The 25706-nt window shown below is 42.4% G+C and overlaps 3 non-coding genes across 3 annotated transcripts; 2 read left to right on the top strand and 1 right to left on the bottom strand.

Moving 5' to 3' along the window:
- Positions 1-9360: 9360 nt before the first annotated feature.
- trnan-guu (transfer RNA asparagine (anticodon GUU)) lies at positions 9361-9434 on the top strand. The gene has a single exon. It is a non-coding gene; the product is annotated as a tRNA-Asn (tRNA).
- Positions 9435-9875: 441 nt separating this feature from the next.
- trnav-uac (transfer RNA valine (anticodon UAC)) lies at positions 9876-9948 on the top strand. The gene has a single exon. It is a non-coding gene; the product is annotated as a tRNA-Val (tRNA).
- Positions 9949-12358: 2410 nt separating this feature from the next.
- trnal-cag (transfer RNA leucine (anticodon CAG)) lies at positions 12359-12441 on the bottom strand. Its single transcript has one exon. It is a non-coding gene; the product is annotated as a tRNA-Leu (tRNA).
- Positions 12442-25706: the final 13265 nt, after the last annotated feature.

The following is a 25706-nucleotide window of genomic DNA, read 5'->3' as shown; positions in this document are numbered from 1 at the left end:
ATAGATAGATAGATAGATAGATAGATAGATAGATAGATAGATAGATAGATAGATAGATAGATAGATAGATAGATAGATAGATAGTTAGTTAGTTCGATCGATAGATAGATAGATAGATAGATAGATAGATAGATAGATAGATAGATAGATAGATAGATAGATAGATAGATAGATAGATAGATAGATAGATAGATAGATAGATAGATAGATAGATAGATAGATAGATAGATACATTTAAAGCAGTCTCGGGACAATGATACATACGAATCGGTCGAAGGAGATTTATATTGATTTTTAATAAGGTGAAAATAACAATGGATATCGTTGAAAAAAATAAAGGAAAATAAAATTAGCAGAAAGAGAGCACGATAGACAGATTTATAAATAGAGACAGAGTTAGTGATTGGCAGAAGTAGCGATGGAGAGGTGGAATAAGTTGGAACATTGCGGGGGTGGCGAGCGGGTGCAGGAATCGTCCGTCTTTTTGTGATAGTTTAATTGAAATGTATTGAGCCAATTGAAGATCAATTAGCAATGGGCAGCTACAAATTATCCGGTCCAAACTCAAATACCCCTCGCCCCAATAAAGCTATGCTGGTAAAGAAACAACTCTATTCAAAGCCAAACTGAACTGCAACGAAACAGCAAAGGTTACTTGAAAGGCATCGAGTGATGAGCTTCAGACGAAATGTACTGGGGATGTTGTACTGAATTACACCGACCATGGAAGGCACTGAGGAGATATTACGTACCACGTGTTTCTCTGCTCTAATGTTGAGAAAAGACTCGAAATTAATTGAATACAACTGCAGTTCCTGAACGGGACTTTCTCCTGCAGCTTTATATCCTCTCAACAGATCCGCCGCCTGTCAAGGTCAACCTGCTTGTCCTGTTCGGACTTTGACATTTCAGTTAATGATTAGTTTTGGCGCACTGTATTAGTTTGAGGTGCTGGATTAGTTTGAGGAACACTATTAGTTTGAGGTGCTGTATTTGTTTGAGGTACTGTATTAATTCGAAGTACAGTATTAGTTTGAGGTACTGTATTAGTTTGAGGTGCTGTATTTGTTTGAGGTGCTGTATTTGTTTGAGGTACTGTATTAATTCGAGATACGGTATTAGTTTAAGGTACTGCATTAGTTTGAGGTATTGTATTAGTTTGAGGTGCTGCGTTCGTTTGAGGTGCTGAATTAGTTTAAGATGCTGCACTAATTTGAGGTAATATATTAGTTTGAGGTACTGTATCAGCTTGAGGTGCTGTATCAGTTTGAGGTGCTGTATTAGTTTGAGGTGCTCTGTTAGTTTGAGGTGCTGTATTAGTTTGATGTACTGTGTTAGTTTGAGGTATTATATTAGTTTGAGGTGTTGTATTAGTTTGAGGTGCTCTGTTAGTTTGAGGTGCTGTATTAGTTTGAGGTGTTGCATTAGTTTGAGGTGTTGTATTAGTTTGAGGTGCTCTGTTAGTTTGAGGTGCTGTATTAGTTTGAGGTGTTGCATTAGTTTGAGGTGTTGTATTAGTTTGAGGTGCTCTGTTAGTTTGAAGTGCTGTATTAGTTTGAGGTACTGTATTAGCTTGAGGTGCTGTATTAGTTTGAGATATTATATTAGGTTGAGGTGTTGTATTAGTTTGAGGTGCTCTGTTAGTTTCAGGTGCTGTATTAGTTTGAGATATTATATTCGTTTGAGGTGTTGTATTAGTTTGAGGTGCTCTGTTAGTTTGAGGTGCTGTATTAGTTTGAGCTGTTGTATTAGTTTGAGGTGCTCTGTTAGTTTGAGGTGCTGTATTAGTTTGAGGTGCTGTATTAGTTTGAGGTACTGTATTAGTTTGAGGTGTTGTATTAGTTTGAGGTGCTCTGTTAGTTTGAGGTACTGTATTAGTTTGAGGTGTTGTATTAGTTTGAGGTGCTGTATTAGTTTGAGGTGCTGTATTAGTTTGAGGTACTGTATTAGTTTGAGGTGTTGTATTAGTTTGAGGTGCTCTGTTAGTTTGAGGTGCTGTATTAGTTTGAGATATTATATTAGTTTGAGGTGTTGTATTAGTTTGAGGTGCTCTGTTAGTTTGAGGTGCTGTATTAGTTTGAGGTGTTGTATTAGTTTGAGGTGCTGTATTAGTTTGAGGTGCTGTATTAGCTTGAGGTACTGTATTAGTTTGAGATATTATATTAGTTTGAGGTGTTGTATTAGTTTGAGATATTATATTAGTTTGAGGTGTTGTATTAGTTTGAGGTGCTCTGTTAGTTTGAGGTACTGTATTAGTTTGAGGTGCTGTATTTGTTTGATGTGCTCTGTTAGTTTGAGGTGCTGTATTAGTTTGAGCTGTTGTATTAGTTTGAGGTGCTCTGTTAGTTTGAGGTGCTGTATTAGTTTGAGGTGCTGTATTAGTTTGAGGTACTGTATTAGTTTGAGGTGTTGTATTAGTTTGAGGTGCTCTGTTAGTTTGAGGTACTGTATTAGTTTGAGGTGTTGTATTAGTTTGAGGTGCTGTATTAGTTTGAGGTGCTGTATTAGTTTGAGGTACTGTATTAGTTTGAGGTGTTGTATTAGTTTGAGGTGCTCTGTTAGTTTGAGGTGCTGTATTAGTTTGAGATATTATATTAGTTTGAGGTGTTGTATTAGTTTGAGATATTATATTAGTTTGAGGTGTTGTATTAGTTTGAGGTGCTCTGTTAGTTTGAGGTACTGTATTAGTTTGAGGTGCTGTATTTGTTTGATGTGCTCTGTTAGTTTGAGGTGCTGTATTAGTTTGAGGTACTGTATTAGCTTGAGGTGCTGTATTAGTTTGAGGTACTGTATTAGCTTGAGGTGTTGTATTAGTTTGAGTTATTAGATTAGTTTGAGGTGTTGTATTAGTTTGACGTGTTGTATTAGTTTGAGGTGCTCTGTTAGTTTGAGGTGCTGTATTAGTTTGAGGTACTGTATTAGCTTGAGTTGTTGTGTTAGTTTGAGGTATTATATTAGTTTGAGGTGTTGTATTAGTTTGAGGTGCTCTGTTAGTTTGAGGTGCTGTATTAGTTTGAGGTACTGTATTAGCTTGAGGTGTTGTATTAGTTTGAGGTGCTCTGTTAGTTTGAGGTGCTGTATTAGTTTGAGGTATTGTATTAGTTTGAGGTGTTGTATTAGTTTGAGGTATTATATTAGTTTGAGGTGCTGTATTAGTTTGAGGTATTATATTAGTTTCAGGTGTTGTATTAGTTTGAGGTGCTCTGTTAGTTTGAGGTGCTGTATTCGTTTGTGGTATTATATTAGTTTGAGCTGTTGTATTAGTTTGAGGTGCTCTGTTAGTTTGAGGTGCTGTATTAGTTTGAGGTGCTGTATTAGTTTGAGGTACTGTATTAGTTTGAGGTGTTGTATTAGTTTGAGGTGCTCTGTTAGTTTGAGGTACTGTATTAGTTTGAGGTGTTGTATTAGTTTGAGGTGCTGTATTAGTTTGAGGTGCTGTATTAGTTTGAGGTACTGTATTAGTTTGAGGTGTTGTATTAGTTTGAGGTGCTCTGTTAGTTTGAGGTGCTGTATTAGTTTGAGATATTATATTAGTTTGAGGTGTTGTATTAGTGTTGTATTAGTTTGAGTTATTAGATTAGTTTGAGGTGTTGTATTAGTTTGACGTGTTGTATTAGTTTGAGGTGCTCTGTTAGTTTGAGGTGCTGTATTAGTTTGAGGTACTGTATTAGCTTGAGTTGTTGTATTAGTTTGAGGTATTATATTAGTTTGAGGTGTTGTATTAGTTTGAGGTGCTCTGTTAGTTTGAGGTGCTGTATTAGTTTGAGGTACTGTATTAGCTTGAGGTGTTGTATTAGTTTGAGGTGCTCTGTTAGTTTGAGGTGCTGTATTAGTTTGAGGTATTGTATTAGTTTGAGGTGTTGTATTAGTTTGAGGTATTATATTAGTTTGAGGTGCTGTATTAGTTTGAGGTATTATATTAGTTTCAGGTGTTGTATTAGTTTGAGGTGCTCTGTTAGTTTGAGGTGCTGTATTAGTTTGAGGTATTATATTAGTTTGAGGTGTTGTATTAGTTTGAGGTGCTCTGTTAGTTTGAGGTGCTGTATTCGTTTGTGGTATTATATTAGTTTCAGAATCTGTATCAGTTTGAGGTGCTGTTTTAGATTAAGGTGTTGTATTCGTTTGAGGTACTGTATTAGTTTGCGATACCGTATTAGATTGAGATGCTGTATTAGTTTGAGGTATTATATTGGTTTCAAGTTCTGTATCAGTTGAAGTACTGTATTAGTTTAAGCTGTATTTGTTTGAGGTACTGTATTAGTTTGAGGTACTTTAATAGTTTGAGATGATGTATTAGCTTGAGATATTATATTAGTTTCAGATTCTCTATCCGTTTGAGGTACTGTATTAGTTTGAGAAGCTCTATCAGTTTGAGGTGTTATATTAGTTTGGGGTATCTGTATTGCAAGGAAAGAGTTAGTCTTTATATTGAAGTAATATTAACCTTTAGCTTTTGCATCTTCAGTAAGGAAGTATAAATCTCTGTTGGGAGAATGAAACTACAATCATAAGACAGATTTGCTTCATTGTATATGCATGCATATGTTTAATATAGAGACTAGTAGATTCTGAAGTCCAGAAACTCTTCGATTGTAGCTGATATCATAATACTCATAAGTTTAATTATCCTTTTGAGAAAACAATTCTCTGACAATCATAACAAGGCCTTTAAATCATTCAGAGCTGGTGTGTATGTGTGTCAGACAGCATTGTGTGCTATTCGTCTTACCAGCTTCACAGGGAAGCAGGAGAGGTGTGACATCTGTATGATTGCTCCTTATCATTCCAAGCTGTACTGGGGAGAGATAAACACCATTCTGCCATCTGGTCAATGGGCAAGGCCATATGTTTTAACTGACAAGTTCAAAAGTTAAGTTGTAATTAATGCCCGAAGCAGAACACCGGGCTGTGCGGAAGGAGCCTGTTTGCACCTCAAGGCGACATCTAGTGGAGGAGTGTAGTTTGGTGATGAGGGAAGTGATACTCTGATAACATCGAAAATTCTGGAAACCCTCAGCAGACCAGGCAGCATCTTTGGAGAGAGAAACAGAGTTAATGTTTCAGGTCAATGTCCTTTCATCAGAACCAAGTTGGGCAGTTGTGTTCGGTAATAGTATGAAAAATCGGAATTGTTTCACTCATGTGGGTGATTTGGGTAAATTTCTCTCTTTGGAAGTTCAAGATCAAAAGTGAAATAAGAGTTCATTTGGGATTTGAACACGGGACCTCTTACAGATTTCTTTTAATAATGCCCCAAAGCGAGAATCATACCGCTCGAACAACGAGCCCACTAATAAAAATCAGTGCACTCAAGAGCCAGTCATCGTAAAACCCTTTTTGGTGGCTATCCTCGTTAAGCAATTATGAGGACAGGTTGCACCGACCAGACTTGCATTCCCTTGAGTATGGAATATTAAGTGGTGATCTAATTGAGGTGTTTAAGATGATTAAAGGATTTGACAGGGCAGATAGAAACTATTTCCTCTGGTCGGGAGAGTCCAGAACAAGCGGCATAACCTTAAAATTAGAGCTGGGCCGTTCAGTGGTGATGTCAGGAAGCATTCTTCACACAAAGGGTAGTGGAAATCTGGAACTCTCTCACTCAAAAAGCTGTTGAGGCTGGGGGTCAATTGAAAATTTCAAAACTGATATTGATAGATTTTGGGGCTAATTCGGGAGTTTAATGACATTTTTTCCCTGTTACTTGTGTAGTTTCGATCGATGAAATGTTCGTGGAAAGAGTCAGTGTTAAGAGAGTCAGCAATTCATGTTTTCCCGAGACACGTCCTTCAGACCTGAGCCCGAAAGGTTTGTCCTTTCCGTAGTGTAGCGGTAATCATGTTTACCAGTTACACGCAGAAAATCCCTGATTTGACCTCGGAGGGAAGCATTTTGTTGGGATTTGCTCGCCAGAAACCTCCAGGGTCGAGTATCTTCAAGCGTGAAAGGGGCTACAAACCTTTTTAAATTTAAGAGCGGCTGCACCAGATTCCTGGTACAATAAGCACTACACATTTTTAAGCAGACTCCGAAAATACAGTTTGTAAAATGGGAAGGGATCAAAGTTCATGACACGCAAAGCACAAAGATTTATTAACGTTTCAATTGCCACTTGGCAAACAAGTTAGCATTTCCTTCAGTGTGTAACAGAACGTATTAATGGTGATAAAAAAAACATTCAGTGTCTCACAGACTTGAATTATTTTTGTGCAATGAACTATTCCCAACCACCAAGGAACAGTGCAGAAAACATATATATTTAAGTATATAATAATTCTATATACATGCATAATCTCTGCTCTCAATCGAACTCATCGCGCAATAGTAGCGCATCTGATTCCAAATCAATAAGAATATGCGTGTTCAAATCACGTGGAAGTCACTATTAACATTACCATGCATGTAAGCCTGGATAATTTCGGAATTAATGCTTTTTAACAATAAACGGAACTTTGGTCACAAGTTCTGCGGTGTCAGGGAGGGAGGCGTCATTTAAAAATAAACGACTGGTAGCGGTGAGCAAGTTAAGGCACAGCAGGTGTTGGGACAAGTGAGTGAACCGTCTTAGTTCAGTTGGTTGGTGCTTGAACGCCCGGGTGCTTGATTCTGACACATTGATGGGCCCGAGGGAATTTTACAAGTGATGTTCATTGCTCCCTGTCATTGATAATTGAAATGAAATGTTAATCTGGCAAAGCCGGCGAACAAAATATTAAACAAGCGAAACAAATACTGAGTAAAATTATTTGCAATGTTTGGGGGGAAGTGCAGCAGAAAAGCAGAAGATCTGAATGGAATTATCAATGATTGAGCGGAATACATTGCTCGACTTGTTACTCGATTGCCTTCAACACCATGGAATTCAGGAGAACCTGTTTCATGTTTTGCACTGAACCCATGAAGCGGAGCCAACAGCCGGCTCGCTGCAACAACCGACAAGGAAGTAGCAGTTTCCTCAGGCTTGGCTAGCTCAGTCGGGAGAGGCATTCACCTCAGGATCGTGGGTGCGAGTTTCAACTTTTATGCTGCACTCATGAGCGGACCCCAGCGCTCCATTTTCGCTGAAATGGAGAATTTCGACGCCACCTTTTTCTTGATATCACAATTGCTGGCGTGCGAGTGAAAAAGCCCCTCCGGTTCACTGTGAGTGCAAGAGACAAGTCTGTAGGTGCCGCGTGGCGTCCAATGAATGTCAAATCTTTAAAAGAAGAGTTAAAGATTCAAGTACACAAACCTCGCTGGTGAGCAAGAGATTTTTTTTGTCAGAGTTTCCAGCCTTGCCTTCATCTCTTGCCCTTTGCGAGGCATTTGTTCCGGTTTAAATGTACAAACTGGGTGAGTTGGTGATCGGGGGGACTGCAGGAGACTCAGCGGCCCCGGGTGAGACACAGAAAAATCCGCCCAAGCCCTGTCCCAATGTACGTTTGTGGAAGGAAACACGGGAGGGGACGGTGTGACGTTCCAGTCAAACTCCCTGTCCGGGAACGCCTCGATTTTAAAATTCTCATCCTTGCTTTCAAATCCCACCAGAACCTCGCTCCCTCACTATCACTGTAACCTCCTCCAGCCTTACAACTCTTCGAGATCATGTGTCCACAAGAGCAGGTCAGAGGCTGGGTATTCTGCGGCGAGTGACTCACCTCCTGACTCCCCAAAGCCTTTCCACCATCTACAAGGCACAAGTCAGGAGTGTGATGGAATACACTCCACTTGCTTGGATGAGTGCAGCTCCAACAACACTCAAGAAGCTCGACACCATTCAGAACAAATCAGCCTGCTTGATTGGCACCCCATCCACCAGCCGAAACATTCACTCCCTTCACCACTGGCACAATGTGGTTGCAGTGTGTACCATTCACAGGATGCACTGCAGCTGCAGCAACTCGCCAAGGCTTTTCGACAGCACCTCCCAAATCCGCGACCTCTACCACCTAGAAGGACAAGGGCAGCAGGTACATGGGAACAACACCACCTGCACGTTCCCCTCCAAGTCACACACCATCCAGACTTGGAAATATATTGCCGTTCCTTCATCGTCGCTGGGTCAAAATCCTGGAACTCCCTTCCTAACAGCACTGTGGGAGAACCTTCACCACACGGACTGCAGCGTTTGAAGAAGGCGGCTCACCACCACCTTCTCAAGGGCAATTAGGGATGGGGAATAAATGCCGGCCTCGCCAGCGACGCCCACATCCCATGAACGAATAAAAAAAATCTCTGTGCTCCTCCAATTCTTGCCTCTTGCGCATCCCCGATTTTAATCGCTCCACCATTTGCGGCTGTGTCTTCAGCTGCCTCGGCCCTAAGCTCTGGAATTCCATCCTTAAACCTCTCCGCCTCTCTCTCCTTTAACACATACCTTAAAACCTAACTCTTCGACTAAGCTTTTGGTCACCTGTCCCAATATCTCCTTATGTGGCTTAGTGTCAAGTTTTGTTCAAAAACTCTTCCTGTGAAGCACTTTGTGAGGTTTTACTGCATTAAAGGTGCTATATAAATGCAGGTTGTGTCCTCTGGTTATCGACCCTCCTGTCAATGCAAATAGCTTCTCCCCATCCATTCTATCAAAATCCCCTCATAATTTTGAATACTTCTATTAAATCACCCCTTAACCTTTTTTTTTGCTCGAAGGAGAACAATCCCAGCTTCTCCAGTCTCTCCACATAACCCATCCCTGGACACGATGGAAGGCGGAGGGTTTCAACCAGGTTTGCAAATTATTGCCAATCGGGAGCTGGACAAATCGAAAGGAACCGAAATGACAAAGAGCTTTGTGTATCTGTAGATACGCTTTGGGAAACGGAATTGGAGGCGAATAAAGGACTGACCAGACAGGCGGCCAAGACGCAGCTGAGTCGGCATGTCGCCCTGGAACAGTTGCTCTGATGTTGTGGGTGAAATTAAGAGGTCGGAGCCATTTAAAGCGCTCCCAGTTACTGCAGATCAGGGATCAAAACCTGACATCAGCGTCAGGACGCTCAGAATACTTTTTCTTCATTCGTTCATGGGTTGTGGGCGTCACTGGCGAGGCCGGCATTTATTGCCCATCCCTGATTGCCCTTGAGAAGGTGGTGGTGAGCCGCCTTCTCGAATCGCTGGAGTCCGTGTGGCGAAGGTTCTCCCACAGTCCGACTCAATAACAGACAAAGCACCGGTGGGCGCGCCGGTTGCAGGAGAGCTGGTTGGCGGTGATATCGATGCTGTGAGCGAGACCAGACCGTTTCCATAACCAATGTCCCATCCTTTATTTCTGGAAAAGTAAGACTGATAGTGGACAATTGCATTTCTGTGGCTGCAACATGTAACTTTGGCTAGGTGAGACGCTGCTTTAGTATATCTAGCAAGAAAAAGCACCGGGCGGTTTCTGTGGCGCAATCGGTTAGCGCGTTCGGCTGTTAACCGAAAGGTTGGTGGTTCGAGCCCACCCAGGGACGAAAATTGCGCTTTTTTTTCTTCCCACTTTCGGATTCATTGCCTCATTCTGATCGCCCTGAAGCCGGTGCCAGCTTTTCATTCCTGATCTGCAGTCACTGGCCGCACTTTAAATGGCTCCGATCTCTTCATCTCATTTCAAGTTTTCGAATGTGTGATTTGGCTGCAAGAAAACACTCTGTGAACAATGTGATCTGAGCATGCCTGATTCGCCATAATTTACACTGCGGTCGGATATCAGGCACATGATAAAAAACAGTGAAATGTTTGTTTCGGCGCGATGCTCTGGGATTCCCTGCCTGACCATCGTCACCGATCCTTCTCTGCAGCCTTCCGAAATACAGCGCAGGAAATGTATCCCTGTGAAATGAGCTCCTGGACAGTAATACGGAAATTAGTTTGGCTGAGGGGTTATATCCCTAACACGGAGTTAGCAGCATCAGGTTTCCGTAGTGTAGTGGTTATCACGTTCGCCTTACACGCGAAAAGTCCCCGGTTCGAAACCAGGCGGAAACATTTTAAAACCTTGTTCCCATTAAAAATTAGTAAATATTTAACGATTCACATTGCTGAATAATATGAACAAAGTCCATATCTCCCATCCCTGTTAATGCAGTCCGCTGAGAGCAGGCGATGAAAGCCAGCGTGATCGTGGGGGTGAAGGCTGCTTCCAATAATGTCTCATTCCCGGTGGGATCTGGCGGAGATTTGATAAGCCCCATCGATTCAACCAAGGTGGGAGAAATGAAACGGTGTTTGAGAAACATTCATATAAATGATAACATCCAGGATCCTGTCTTCAGAGCGCGTGGTGCAAAGGTCTGACTCCAGATCAAAAGGCTGCGTGTTCACATCACATCGGGGTCAGTGTTTCTTTCACCGCTCACATGAGACTGGATCATTCCCGAATGAAGGTTTTAATTGCTTTTTCACAAAAAAACCCAGAAGTTTGGTCTGAACCCTGACTCAGTACCGACCCAATGGCAGGGAGGGGAGCGCCTGATACTCTCATTTATTTCATGCAACAAACTGACACGAACACTGGTATTGATTCAAAATTGACCTGCAGATGGACACACATATAAAAAAGACAGCCACAGAAACAGACAGCAATGACTTGCATATATTACATATATATACATATTTATATATATGTATATAGCGCCTTTAACGTGGTCAGACGATTTAAGCTCGGTGAACTTGCTTCAGCTTTCTGAAATGTACTTGTCCATCCTTCAGAGGTCACGGGAAATATATTTTTTTCCCTTTCGAAAAAAGACGCGAAAAGCAGAGATATGTTTTGTTTTCAAAACGGCTGGAGAAATGGCGGACGATCATAAATTAGGAGTCGCCTGTGAAACATTTAAAGGCGACTACCTAAAAATCACTTAGTGCAAATTTAAAATCACGGTTCCTATTTATTTAGGTCTGAAAGAAATAACAATAAACATGTCAGTCAGCGCCCGCGGTGAGACGGTGATGAACTTGTTTGTTGTGAAGTTCACCGCTGGGCTAAAGTTGACGCCGTTCAAAAGACGTGAACCCACTCAATGTAAAGGATGAGCTCATAACCAACAGGTCCCGTCATCGTCAAACACCTCCTTTCTTGTTCAATAGAGGGAGCAGAGGCGTGTACATCATCAGACGCCAGCAACTTTAAGAAATGGAACAGATAAAGGCACAGATGCAAGTTCCAAATCTTTTCAATGCAAAGTTATTTCACTTTACTTAAAGTGCCGTGAGGCTGAAAACGGGTCCCAGATGATTTGCGTTCACTCGTGACTTGTTTTCCAGTGTTGGTCCGTCAGGTTTGCAATTCAATTTGTGTTGGATATTGAAGATATTTCAGGATGATTGCACAACATACCATGTGTAAAGAAACATCTTGATAACTTCATTGACGCTGCAGAGGCCCCAGCACCCCTTTCAATATTGTTTTTTTCACTCACAGTTTTCAAAAGGGAATTGGATAAACGCTTGAATGGAAACATTTTCAGGGCTATGGGGAAACAGCAGGCGAGTGGGACTAACTGGACAGCTCTTTCAGAGAGCTGGCACAGGCACGATGGGACGAATGCCATTCGAATGGCGCTGTCCTATTCCATGATTCTATTAATAGGTCAATTTCCGCCTTTCACTGAGCCTCTCTAAATGGTGCACAGTAATCGTGTCCCTGTGAAATGAATCTGAACAGTAATACGGAAATTAGCGTGGGTGAGCGGTTTAAAACTCTGGTTAGGCACCTAACAGGAAATTTCCCTTCTCAGTTTGATGAGATTATCAATTATCTCCCCCCCTTTCGATCTTAAATGTCTTTATATTTTTTTGATCTCTTCTTCCACTGTCATGCACTCAATGCTGGTCTCCCTGGTAAATACTGAAGAAAAGTGATTATTTAATATTTCTGCCATTTCGCTGTCATTGCCTGTGAGTTTGTCGTGTGTATCCCTTAGTGACCCTATTCCTATCCTAAACTTTCTTTGGCTGTTGATGTGTCCAGAATACTTTGCTTTTTTTGATATTCCTTTTTGCCTTTCTAATAGTTCTTTAGACTTCTTTCCCAGTCTTTTCACATTCCCCCTCTCCTTTATTGTCCAGTGTGGGCCTTTTTCTTCAGTTTCAATTTTGACCTTATTTCTTTATTCATCCCTGGTGTGTCATTTCTGGCTAGTTTGTTCTTACTTTTTAGTGGGATATATTTCTCCTGGACTCCATTGATCACCGTTTTAAATGTTTCCCACTGCTGTTCTATTTCTTTGTCCAGGTCATTAATATGTGAACCATTTCACCGTTCGAAACTTCTCAAGTCACATTTCCATCACAAAGCCAGTTGCTTTTGTGGGAGGAGCAAATCGACTTGGCAGGAAAATCAGCTGCAGCCCAATCCACAAATAAAATATTTCCACGTAACAGTAAAGATAACAAATGTCAGAAGTGGGATTCGAACCCACGCCTCCAGAAGAGACTGCGACCTGAACGCAGCGCCTTAGACCGCTCAGCCATCCTGACGACCGATTTCATGTTTCATTCTGCATCATTTCTGCACTGTTGGCCAGTGAAAGCATCATAAAAGTTTAAAATGTTACTCACCCAACGTGGAGCTCGAACCCACGATTAAAAACTTCGTGCTCTGTCCGACTGAGCTGGCCGGGCCTGAGTATTGTTCACCGCCTGATCTGTCATGACAGCAAGCAGGAGAAAGACTCAATTTCGAATTATTGCAATCAATTCTGAGGGATCGGATGAACTGTCACTTCGAAAGTCACGGATGAATCAAGGGCAGTCAACATGGATTTGTCAAGGGGAGGTCGTGTCTGACTAACCTGATTGAATTTTTCGAGGAGGTGACAAGCAGGATCAATGAGGGTCGCGCAATTGATGTAGTCTACGTGGATTTTAGCAAGCCTTTTGAAAAGTTCCCACATGGCAGATTGGTCAAAAAAGTAAAGGCCCATGGGATACAAGGGAATGCGGCTTGTTGGATCCAAAATTGGCTCAGTGGCAGGAAGTTAATGGCCGACGGGTGTTTTTGCGGATGGAAGGCTGTTTCCAGTGGGGTGCCGCAGGGCTCGGTACTTGGTCCTTTGATTTTTGTGGTATCCATGAACGATTTGGACTTAAAAGTCGGAGGCATGATAAAGACATTTGCGGGTGACACAAAAATAGGCCGTGTGGTTGATAGCGAGGAGGAAAACTGTAGACTGTGGGGGTTCAGGCAATTTTCTGATAACAAAGCACTCAATCTATCTCTGAACGAATCTTGAACGAATACTTGTTTTTGACCCGGCACAGGCACGATGGGCCGAATGATCTCCTCTTGTGGACTAACATAATACGATGATACCAAGTGTTATCAGATGGAAAAGCAACACATTCCAAATAAGAGCAGAGAGAGGAAACTCGTCTAACAGCATAACAGCACGTTGAGATATTGTATTTGAGAAGGATGAGGAGGGATAGTTTATCATGGTGGTAGTCACATAGGGTATCAATTGTGACTTTGATAAGGACCATTTCATGCTGGTACTGTGTGTGAGTGTGGGATTCATTCTGTACCTGTCTGTCTCTGGTACTGTGTGTGAGTGTGGGATTCATTCTGTATCTGTCAGTCTCTGGTACTGTGTGTGAGTGTGGGATTCATTCTGTATCTGTCAGTCTCTGGTACTGTGTGTGAGTGTGGGAGTCATTCTGTATCTGTCAGTCTCTGGTACTGTGTGTGAGTGTGGGATTCATTCTGTATCTGTCAGTCTCTGGTACTGTGTGTGAGTGTGGGATTCATTCTGTATCTGTCTGTCTCTGGTACTGTGTGTGAGTGTGGGATTCATTCTGTATCTGTCAGTCTCTGGTACTGTGTGTGAGTGTGGGATTCATTCTGTATCTGTCAGTCTCTGGTACTGTGTGTGAGTGTGGGATTCATTCTGTATCTGTCAGTCTCTGGTACTGTGTGTGAGTGTGGGATTCATTCTGTATCTGTCAGTCTCTGGTACTGTGTGTGAGTGTGGGATTCATTCTGTATCTGTCAGTCTCTGGTACTGTGTGTGAGTGTGGAATTCATCTGTATCTGTCAATCTCTGATACTGTGTGTGAGTTTGGAATTGATTCTGTATCTTGTCAGCAGTGTGTGTGAGAGTTTGTGATTAATTCTTTGTATAAAACTGTGTGTTAGTGTGGGAATCTTTCGGTATCTGTCAGTCTCTAGTACTCCATGTGAGTGTGGGATTCATTCTGTATATACAGTCTCCAGTACTGTATGTGGGAGTTGAATTCATCCTAGATATGCAGTTACTCATACTGCATGTGATTGTGGGATTCATTCTGTATATACAGTCTCCAGTACTGTATGTGGGAGTTGAATTCATCCTAAATATGCAGTTACTCATAATGCATGTTAGTGTGGGATTCATACTGTACCTGTCAGTCTCTGGCACTGTGTGTGAGTGTGGGATTAACTGTGTGTCTGTCAGTCTCTTGTACTGTATGTGAGTTTGGGATTCCTTCTGCATCTGTGAGAGTTGGAGTCATTCTGTGTCTCTGGTACTGTCTCTGAATGTGAGATTCATTCTGTATCTGTACGTAATTATTCTGTACAGATTACATTATGGCGTTCAATATTGTAGCTTTAATATCTCGATGTTTAAATAGTTTTACTCATTGTTTAATTGGTAAATATGGACATACTTTAGGATATGATGCTGCAGGTTTTAATCCGATAATTTGTGTGCTTTTTAGAGTACTATTAAATCTGTATCTCTGTGAGTACTGTTGTGGATATTAATGTATCTTTCAAACTGATAAGGTGACATTTTTGAATTGGTATGTAATGTGTAGATCAGTCTGTAGAAATAGAATTGACACCGTATCTTTCAATCTAATATTGTATGAGATTTTTGGACTGGTATGTAATGTGTATCTCAGTCTGCACTAATAGAATTGACAATCTATCTTTAAATCTCATTCTACGAGTACATTCTGAACAAGTATCTAATTTGTTTCTCAGGTTTACTATCTTTCAATATTTCTCAATCTGATACTCTACCTGAGTTTTGGACTTGTGTGCAATTTGTATCATATGATACACTTTTCGAATGGATATTGCATGTATTAAAGTCATGTGTGAGAGTTCTGGGCCAGTATTCAATTTGAATCTCGGGGTACATTATTGGGATTCATTCTGTACCTTTGAATCGGGTACCATGTGTGATTTCTATCTGGTATTTAATTCGTAGCTAATTTTGCTCTATTGTGAGATTGACACAGTGCCTTTCACTCTGAGAGTGTGATTTTGGACTGGGATTTTTGTATCTACCTGTCAGCGGGACTGAGTTAGGGGGAATGGAACAGTGCCAGCCTCACCTACTCTGCTTGACTGTTGGATTGAAAATGTGTCTCTGGAAATTGTGATCAGTGTGGGACTGACTACTTCTGCTGTCTGAGACTGTGGAACTGATGACCTGTCTGTGTCTCTGTGCTCTGTGAGTGATAATATACCGACTGTGTGTGAGAAGGAGCTGGCTGCACTGTTCCTTCTGCCTCGGGCGGAGGAAGCATCACATTTATTCTGGATCGTTCAAGGGTTTGCCTGGAGAAAGAAAACTATCTCTTGTTACTCAGGAACACGTGAGGTAGAAAATACAGAAGTGATCAGTTTAATATCTCTGTTAATGATCATTTTGAATATCCACAAATGAAATCCAGTGATACAAACAGTGTCAGTGTCTGACTCCACTGCAGTACTTCAGCACTCAGCTTCTGCATACCAGGTGTGTTGGGCTGTTTTACAACAATTTAATGACATCCAGACACGGCCCAACCCCTGCACCGATCCATGAATGGGACGACCCGATGGGGCAGGGACCTTTGTACAGGTCAGGTTTCTAATCCCCTCTCCCATGGGACTAACCGTTCAACCGAAACCAAACAGCCGCTGTTTAAAATGTGAGCTTCACACTTCTCAGCTGAAGCCTGCAATAGATGCTCTTTGTATAACTCCCCACATCCTTACTGTCCGGCTCTGTTTCCACTCTTCACTCTCCAATAACAATAAACAGGGTGAGGCTGGAAATAAACCAGGGCCATTCATTACTGGTTTGGGGAGAGAAAGCAGCAATGATTTTAATAGCAGGTTCTTCCCATTCTCTCTCCCTTCCCCTGGACACACCCTGTACACACACAGCCCGAGAATGACCTCTCCCTTCCCCCCTCTCAATCCATGTTCAGGGACCAGTTCCTGATCCACTCCGCCTCTTACAAACAGCCCCCCGGACTCCCCCTGAACTTCCCCCGGACTCAATGCCGATCTCTGAGCCCATCCGCGGACACGGTCCCGAAGCGATGAACTGCTGTAACGAGGCTGCTCTTTGCTCCCTTCCCGCGGGGGCCGTGATCTCTCCATTCCCGGCTGCTTCAAACCATCTTCTTCCGCTCACTGAGGGAATGGCGCCCACAATTCCCAATCCAAAAATCGATGGAAACTTTCCCCAATTGGAATTTTTCCGAGTCTGATCAAAGGAAGTGGGTCTGGGGGAAAGGTCAGAGGGAATGGAGTCCACAGGCAGTGCAGGAACAGGCACCAGAATGGGAAACAGATATGATTCCACCAGTGCCTAACGCTGGAATCCAGACTGACTTTACAATCTCCAACGATGAAACTAGACGTTTCCATCCCTGCTGTTTCTCTCGGGGTCTTTTGATGGTAAAGAGCCTTTCAGAGATAAAGTGAGCGGCTGTGAAATCAGCCAATGGATTCTCTTCATTAATGGCCCCTATAATGTGTGACTGAGAGAGGATTTCTCAAACCAATCCTGGAGAAACATGGGAGGAAAGTGGGAGTCGGTGTATTTGCTGGGACCGTGTCGGGTTAATATCAGGCAGCAACAGTCGCAGATTAATTTAACCGGAGTGAAACTGTAGGTCACTGAGAGTAATATCGAACAGCCCTGAGCTGTAAAACTGCAGATAGTACAACAGGCATCAGAGGGTTAAATGTGACCCAATATTTCTGTCCCTCTCTGTACTGTCCCTGAGTGTGGGATTAATAGTGTTTCTGACCCTTGTACAATATCAGTGAGAGATGTGATTGCATCTTCTGTCTCTCCAACGCAATCTTTCTGGATAAAACGGCACTTTCCCGGTCAGTCCGGAACTAATACTGTTAACGTCTGTCTGTCACTGTGTCTCACCGCTCTCTCTGTCTCTCTCACCGTGTCTGCCTCCCTCTCTCTCTCTCTGGTGCTGTATATGAAGGTGGATACTGCTATTGAGCGTGATTTGGACACAGTTCGGAAGTGTAAGACTGATACTGTCTCTCTCTCTCCCTCTCTCTATTGCTGGACATGAAAGTGGGATACTGTCTTATATAAAATAGAGAGAATGAGATGTCCGGGCCGGGCCTCACTGTAACTGGGGATGTGTTCGGCTCCAGTCCCAGTTCATGGTCATAATCTTTTCACAGATTCAGGGCGAGAGTCTCTGTGAGATAGTAACACTGGCGGAGAAACTCCACGTCATAACTCAAACCCCAACACATGAGATTCTCCAAATAAACTGGAGTAAGGTGTTTGTAAAACGCTGAACCCGTCTGGGAGGGGATGTGTGGGGAGATCGAACAAGGAAACAGACTGAAATGGAGGAGCCGAGTTGATTTGTTATTGAATGGACTGTATTTAGGCAGGAATATTAACGATTTCTCATTGTAACGGGGCTTATTTGAAAGCTTCGGGTTTTGGGAATCCTTGAATATGAAGCCCGGGTCTGTCAGGGTTTGTGCGGAGCGCTGAGGTTCGGTTCTATTATCGATAAACGGTTTGAAACTGTCGGATGGAGAGAACTGGAGGTGGAGCTGGAAGATCAGAGGCCGCTCTCCGCTCTGTCACTCTGACTGTCTCCTCCCCTCCCGATTTCTCTGTTTAATCCCCCATATGGAACCAAAGCGGGTCGGTGGACTCTAAACACGGTTTACTCGTTAACAGGTCGAAAGGCGAGTAATGTTCCTGATCTCCTGGGCACCAGGCAATTCACTGTTATTTGTTTCTGTACAGAGTTACATTTCAGTGATTCCCCAGTGAGTTTGATGCGTTATGTAAATAATCCAACAAAATAGAACAGAAACGGAGCGAAGCGCTGAATTCCACAGATGTAGAAAGGTTAATCGAGCAGTTCTGGTGATTCTTTACGAGCCCAGCATGGCAAGTAGTTTAAATAAATATAAGAAACCTGGTGATGTGTGGGCTGGGGTCTATAAGTCACCGTTTAAAGTCCCGGACTGAGGTCACTGCCCCGACTCCAGTCCCATTAATACCTCATCTCGTCCACAACGCAACAAAAGCAGCTCAAAGCCACACTGGTAGCATGATATCAGGGTCTCCCTTCAGACAGTAACCAGCCCTTTCACAGATACAGAGGGTGGCTCTGAAAAGAGCCTTTACATCGAGTTACATTGAAACTACAGCACAGAAACAGGCCATTCGGCCCAACTCGTCTATGCCGGCCTTTATGCTGCTCATGAGCCTCCTCCTTCCTTACTTCATCTCACCCTATCGGCATATCCTTCTATTCCTTTCTCCCTCATGTGCTGATCTATCTTCCCCTTAAATGCCCCTCTGTTATTTGCCTCAGCTGCTCCTCGTAGTTGCAAGTTCCACATTCTAACCACTCTCTGGGTAAAGCAATTTCTCCTGAATTCCCTATTTGATTTATTAGCGACTATTTTATATTTATTACCTGAAGGTTTGGACTCCCCACAAGTGGAAACATTTTCTCTACGTCTATCCCAGCAAACCCTATCATTATCTTAAAAACGTCGATCAGATCAACCCTCAGCCTTCTCTTTTCTACTGAAACGAGACCCAGTCTGTTCAGTCTTTCCTGATAAGAATATCCTCTCATTTCTGGTATCATCCTTGTGAATCTTGTTTGCACATTCTCCAATGCCCCTATGTCTATAATATGGAGACGAGACCTGTTCACAGTATTCCAAGTCTGGTCTAAACAAGGTTCTGTACAAGTTTAATATAACTTCTTTGCTTTTGAACTCTATCCCTCGAGAAATGAATCCTAGTGTTTGATTTGTCTTTTTATGACCTGATGAACCTGGGTCGCTACTTTCAGTAATTTGTGTATCTGTCCCACGAGATCCCTTTGCTCCTCTATCCCGTTTAGACTCTTATTATCCAAGCAGTGTGTGACCTCCTGATTGTTCATTCTGCAAGTTTATTAATGTCCTCTTGCATTTTGATGCATTCTTCCTTTGTATTAACTAAATCCCCCAATTTGGTGTCGTCCACAAATTTTGGAATTGTACTTCCGATTCCCGAATCCAAATCGTTCATGTAAATTGTGAAGAACAGTGGTCCCAGCAACTGGAACTCCACTTCCCACCTTTTGCCAGTCTGAGTAGAGACCCTTAACCTCTATTCTCGGCTTTCAGTTTTGAAGCCAACTTACTATCCATTCTGATCATCCTTCGATACGGAGGTGGTGCCAGAGGACTGGAGAATTGCAAATGTTACACCCTTGTTCAAAAAAGGGTGCCAGGATAAACCCATCAACTGCAGGCTAGTCAGTTTAACTTCGGTGGTGGGGAAGCTTTTAGAAAAAATAATCAGGGACAAAATTAATAGACACTTGGACAAGTGTGGATTAATGAAGGGACGAACTGGAAAGCTCTTTCAAAGAGCTGGCACAGGCACAGTGGGCGGAATGGCCTCCTCTTTTACCGTACCTACTATGAAAATATGAAACTATGAACAACAACTTTAACTCCATAACACTGAAACAAAATGGTAGCCAGTGAGGCAGCAATCTTACTGAGGGGCAAGGCAGCAATCTTACTGAGGGGCAAGCTGGACATCTTACTGAGTTGCAAGGCGGCCATCTTACTGAGGGGCAAGGCAACCAACTTTTCGGCGGGCAAGGGGGCGATGTCAAACAAATTGGCCGCCATGAATCTTAAACAAAATGGCCACCCTGATCCTGCAACAAAGTGGCCACCAGTAAGGCAGCCATCTTACTGAGGGGCAAGGTGGAGCTTTTTATGGTGAGAGACACGGAGGGTTCGTTTGCTGGTCCTGTTAAATCACTGTTGCACTATAGTTAAAGATACAAACTGTGTGAGATTGGCACTAGCTGGTGTTTAACACAAAGGTGGCGGTGCAGTGAGGGAATTAAACACAAAAATGTGAACTTCTGCTAAAAAAATGGAATAACATTTGATTATTCGGACAAAATAGTTACCGATAAAGAGAAACAAGACATTCGGAGGAAAAGTCAAATTAGCCATTCTGTGTCGAAAATGCAATTCTAATTGTATTAAATAAATCAGAGCAAAATTGGACTCAATCTGAATGAAGTTCTGATCTGGGATTTTGTTTGTTTCTCCTTATTCAAATTTTTATTTAATCTGAAACAATAACAGTATTTGTAACAGTAACAGAGCAGGAGAGTGCTGCGGGACCCTGTCCAGTTTAGTAACACATCAGAAGGAGTAAGAGTACATTGTGATTTATTACAGAATCCAGCAGCTCACTGGGAAAGTTACACATGGTACAGATGGAGGAGCAAAAATGTGCAAAGTGATTTAACACTTTAAATTGGGGCAATGACTTTTTATCTCCACAAGGTTTAATTTTGTATTTAACTTAAAGGGTTCTTTTTCCTAAAGAAACTTCAGGCACACACCACGGCTTCATAAAGAAAACATTCAGTTCTCATCGATACACTAGAAAAATTACAATTTGAACAACATCTTGGGTTTATGCCCGATTTAGAATTGCTTTAACAACAATAAAACAACACATTCTGAATTGCTAAAATGCATAACCGTTTGGAAATCAAATGTCCATCTTAGACTAAGCCCATAACAGCAGTTGTATCCTTATGGTTGGCTCAAGCGTGCCGGGAAGATTCCAGGTATTTTGATGGATAATGCTGTAGTGTAGTGTGGCTTTCTCTTGTGTGTTTGGGTCATCTGCTTCACAGGCAATCTGTAAACCAGCATCGAGGCATCAAGCTGGGAGGTAGCGAGCAGTCATGAAGATTCCAGGTGCGGTGGTGCTTCCAGGAAGCGAAAGGTGAGGTTGGAGCAGCCATGGTGGATCTGTGGCTCTCCCCACTCAACATCTGCCCAGGTTTTAAACACCGTTTCTGCACAGAATCGCACCTCTGGGGATGTTGGCTTGTCAACAACAGGTTCCTACAAATACAACCCACGATTGATTGACACTTTACCTGTTTTCTCTCAGTGTCCACAACGTAACCAAGTCAAGTCGGCAGGTGTTCAAACGACCTCTAGCCCTCCTGGAATCGTTCTTGTTCCAAAGTGATCTATCCTCTGCTACGTGATGTTTTACAATGTGTCATTAACAATCCGTTTAACGGTCCTTCCTCCTTTTAATCGTCCTTTTCCTTCAGACATGCTGAAGCCGATTTAGTCTCAGGCTTTCGTTTATCAGATGAATGTTTATTACACAGAGTAGCTGGAAAACTCCTGCAGTAAGTAATGGTCAGGGTCAGGTACACAAGACTGAGTGACTTTATTGTGCAGCCTCCAGGAATCACCTTTAGAAATGTCAAAATTAAATCCACAATAGTGTTACCCCAGAACAAACATGAACTGTCTGACCTGCTTCATCTGCTGCTGTTCTGCTGGTCAGCACTTTCACACACTCCAGGCTGATTACACAGTTTGTTTGGTTCTTTAGTGCTTTCTGTGTTCTATTCTCACTCCTGTCTCTCGTCACTTTATATGCTCGTCCGTCTTTCATTGTGTCTGTTCTCTGTTTATGTCGTTTGTCTCCATTTATTTTCTGTCTATTTCCACTTCTACTTCCATCATTTCGTAATTCTGCTTGCTCTCTCATTGTATATAATATAAATATATATATATATATATATATACATATCTATACATGTATACATATATGCTTTCTTTCACTCTTCTTTCTCTCTTTATATTTCCCTCCTGTCTTGTAAACTTTCTTTCTTTATTTCCTTCTCCGTTAAATCTGTCTCTATCTCTCTTTGTTTCTATCTCTCTCTCTTTGTCACAGATCCTCTCCCTTTTATGCGAACCTGTTTTAATTTTCTGCACTATTTAATCATTCTACTTCTTTTATCCCTGTGTTTGTTTTTCTCTCGGTCCCCTCCTCTCTCCGACTCTCTTTTTCCCTCTGTCGCTCTCTGTCTCTCTTTCCCTCTGTCTCTCTCTACCTCTCTCTCTGTCTTTGTCTATCTCTCTCTCTGTCTCTGTCCCACTATCTGCCTCTCTTTCACTCTGTTTCTCTCTGACTCTCGCTCACTTTCTCCCTGTATCGCTCTCTGCCACTCGCTCTCTCTCTTTCTCGCTCTCAGTCTCACTCTCTGTCTCTCTCTCGCTCTCTGTATCACTATCTCGGTCTCTCTCTTACTCTCTATCGCTGTATGTTTTTTCTCAGTCTCCATGTCACTCACTCTCCAACTCTTTGTTTTCCTCTCTGTATCTCTCCGTGTCTCAGTCTCTCTCCCTATCCCTCTTTCCCCATCTCTCTGTCTTTCACTCTCTCGCTCCCTCTCTCCCTCACTCTCGACCCCTCTCTCTACCTCTCTCTCTCCATCTCCATTTATTTGGAGCGCACTCATTCTGATCTGGCCCGCAGCAGCTACTTTGATTCCCAGCTTTGCAAATTTTGCTGGACCTCTATTTAGTTGAAGTCCAGCTGAGCTCCTTCGTGCCGTCATTTCGAGCAAAAATACATGTGTCGTCTGAAAAATAAATCCTGCCACAAAAGTTCAGATTATCAATAAAATATATCAGAAGCATATTTCAGATCATTTAATGGCTCTGCGTTGCTAATATAAAATGTACTTTCCATCCTCTGGGAAGTGTCGGGGACGGAGTATGAAATAGGATTTAGTTATAGTGCTTGAAACCCTTCAGCTCTTTCTATGATTTCACTAATTTAACAATTAGATTGAATGGGTATTTCACCGCGTTCTTCAGCTCCTCTCTGAATTTATTCTGGGTCAGGACATAAATACACGTGTTTGTGCAGGAACTGAGAAGCTGTAGCATCTTTGATGTCTGTTCTGTGAGATAAACAGGGTCAGTGTAGGAGTGAATATACCGAATATCTGCAATTCGCATATAAATGTAAAATACAACCTGTGTCAGCCACAACAGTATAAAACTGCCTGATATACTGAAGAGTAAAATGATGGATTTCTTTCGGTTCTCCATCTCTGGATCACTCTGATTCTCTCCATTGCTGCGGCCCCGGAGTCCCCTGCGGACTCGACTGGACATTAAAATGCGCCTGACCGTCAGAACATTGAGCAGCAAAATCAGACCGACCGGGACACAAGGGGTTAAAATAAGGTGAAACATGTCAAATGCGGCCCATGCGGGGTAAGTACGGAAGCTCGGTTTAATCTTACAATCCCAGGGAACATTATCAATTATATTGTCAGGTTCATATGCAAAGTACCAGGGGACATTCACCAAACAGCCCAGCACACTCACTGTTCCCAAAACCACAGCCGATATTTTCTCGGTGCAATATTTAGTTTTCAGCATCTCACAACAAATGACCACAAATCGATCAAAGGTGAAAGCGACTGTGAACCAAACAGAAACATCCGTGGCTGCATTACTCAAGGAGGCAATAAAACTACACACGGGAGTAATGTACAGGAATGAACCTGAGAAATAAATCATACCAATCCAATTGAATATCACACCAATGATAACGAGCAGGAGATCGGCCACTGCCATTCCCACCAGGTAGACACTGATACATTTGGAGAGACCGCACTTTCCTCGGGACAGGATCACAATCGCCACCAAGTTTACTGTAAGAGAGAAAAGGTGCAGAGAAATTACTGATCAGACCTGGAGCCAAGGCAGCAGTTTGAGAGGATCTGAGGTGAAATTTCCAGCTTTTTTGCTGCACCGAAGGGTGGAAAGTGATTGATTGACCTGGGCAGCGCTTTCGGGCAGAGAGATGTTTTTAAATACAATGATCAATAATGAATTGGGAGATGGATACAGAAAGTGAATAAAGTGAACACCGGATCTACTGGAAGGGCTGAGTGAGGGCTCAGTGCCGGTGGGGAAGGGAGAAGGGGTTTTACACACCGGGAATCCAGTGGATTAAAGAAGGATTTGTGCTCCAGACTGATGGGAAAGATGGGGAAGAGGCTGTATGGTGCGGGGACAGGGGGAGGTGCAGCTGGTTTGTTTTCCGGGTTAGAAGAGCCAACAGGGGCTGGCACTGAACGGGAAAGTCGGCTCAAGACCGTCCCAGTGAGTGAGATGGGAGGCAGACAAGGAAAAGGACATGTAGGAACTGGAGCGGAGTCAGGAGCAGATAATTTGGGAACTTGGACAAACTGAAGGAACGGATGAGGGAAGAAATGCTTCAGTGAAGTGGGAGGAGAGGCTGGGATTCATAGGGAGGAAATCTAATCTATAGGTCCCACTAAAACAATCCAACTATTACATTCAACAGTTCATTTAAGTGGTTATTGGTGCCAGGGAACCTGTGTTGTGTATTAATTAAATCAACCTCGGTATTTATTGAATTCAGCCGAGCTTTTAAAGCACAGAATCCTCATAATCCATCACGATGAAAAAGTCACTTATTTTTTTCTGAAGTAAATTTTAATTTTGTTTAGTGCTAAGTTGGAAAACAAGGAACATTCACAAAAACAGACTGAGGACCTGACAGGAATATGAGGGGTGAGTGCCACAATAAAAACTCACCTAATCTGACCACAACGTAATAACACTTACAAGTCACATTTTCAATCTTTAATTGTATTGGAAGTTTCAGCAGTTATTTGCACCACAGCCTCGTGCTTTCCCTCTCAGTCGCCCTCTCTATCACTCCACTCTCTTTCTCAAGTCCATTGTAATATCCAAATCAATTTTCATATCCGATCAAATCCTATCATCCTGCTTCTGCATTCTGTTCCCCAGATCCGTGTTCCACCCATCCTATTCTCAGTCAGTTTGTTAAGTAGTGAATCCGCTGTGGAATAGTTCAATGTTTCTGCAGATCATTCAAGTCTCCACCTGTTCACCTACACTGCTCACCTCATCGACAAATCATGGAAAAAACAGAATCCCAGGCAGATCTGACAATAATTGAGATTCCTTCTCCTGTAATTACGAAGTAAAGCGATAGATGGCGGGACTGTTCAATGAACAAAACGCCAAAACACACTCGTGATTTGCAGACACAGAGAAGGGCTCCTGATTCCAACAGATACAGTGCAAATTGAGACAACATAACAACCAAACATTTCATTTTACAGTGAAGTCCAGTGACAGTCAGTGAATTCATCCACAGTGAAGCAGAGAAGGAGATGTTAAAGAGTCAGCAGCAAACTCAGTTCAGTCACCAGACATCTGAAGCGGCCTCAGATACACACATAATGAAATAATATTTCATAACAGTGATAACCAATAAATACATTGAAATCTCAGTTAAACTGAAGCATGTTATTGGGGAGGGAGGACACTGCACTGCCTTCTTATAACACTGTAACACTGAGCTGTGTTATTGCACAATCACTGAAAACACATTGATGAAAACATATTCCAGGACAGGTTAGTTACACAACATGAAACCGTTAATAGCTCCTGATGGTCTGATACCAACTCTTAGCCCATACACCTGATTCCAATGTATTCAGTGCAGAGAATAATCCAGTAACAATGTTAGGGTTGGATATACGATGATCATTACAGATATAATGTAACTCCTACAATATCGAAAGTTTGGAAGTTAAAGTGATAT

Source organism: Heptranchias perlo, unplaced genomic scaffold, assembly GCF_035084215.1.
Source record: "Heptranchias perlo isolate sHepPer1 unplaced genomic scaffold, sHepPer1.hap1 HAP1_SCAFFOLD_52, whole genome shotgun sequence".
NCBI classification, from domain to species: Eukaryota; Metazoa; Chordata; class Chondrichthyes; order Hexanchiformes; family Hexanchidae; genus Heptranchias; species Heptranchias perlo.
This window is presented reverse-complemented; position numbering and strand designations above follow the sequence as displayed.